Source organism: Microtus ochrogaster, chromosome 4, assembly GCF_000317375.1.
Source record: "Microtus ochrogaster isolate Prairie Vole_2 chromosome 4, MicOch1.0, whole genome shotgun sequence".
In the NCBI taxonomy this organism is placed as follows: domain Eukaryota; kingdom Metazoa; phylum Chordata; class Mammalia; order Rodentia; family Cricetidae; genus Microtus; species Microtus ochrogaster.
In genome coordinates, this window is record NC_022011.1 from 16617500 (window position 1) to 16618361 (window position 862).

The following is an 862-nucleotide window of genomic DNA, read 5'->3' on the forward strand; positions in this document are numbered from 1 at the left end:
CAGTTAAGAGCACTTGCTCTTCAAGAGGACCCGGGTTCTCACATGGTGGCTCACAACTGTCTATAACTCCAGTTTAGGGGATCTGATGCCCTGTCCTTACTTTTGCAGACATTCACGTGGTACACATACATATACACAGGCACAACACTCATGTATGTAAAATAAATAAATCTAAAAACACTTTAAAATAAGATGGTAGGAGGCATAGTGATGGCTCAGTGGTTAAGGGCACTGGTTGCTCTTCTAGGGGACTTAGATTTGTAGATGAATGTGATAAAGTGATCCCACACTAGCTGAGAATGGGGTATAATAAAGGGTTTTTTATTTAGGAATAAACTCATAGATCTACAGTCCTCTGACAAGCGGGGAGCAGGAACCAAACCCAGCAGCCAAGAGTGAGAGCATGAGCGAGCACGTGAATTTTTTAGTACCCAAGGCCACGCCCAACCTGGTCCAGCATCTCAAAGGCTATTGGCTGAAGGAGTTCCCCAGCATCCCCCCTTTTGTCTAAATAGCAGTTTCAAACCCAATAAAACTATATACAATAAGAACAAATATCAAGTATAAAAATTAGAATTACAACCAGCATGGTATTGGCATAAGAACAGACAGGAGGACCAATGGAACCGAGTAGAAGACCTGGATATCAATCCACACATCTTCAAGTACCTGATCTTTGATAAAGAAGCAAAAAATATCAAATGGAAAAAAGAAAGCATATTTAACAAGTAGTGCTGGCATAACTGGATATCAACATGGAGAAGAAGGAAAATAGACCCATATCTATCACCATGCACAAAACTCAAGTCCAAATGGATCAAAGACCTCAACATAAAGCCAGCCACACTGAACCTTATAGAAG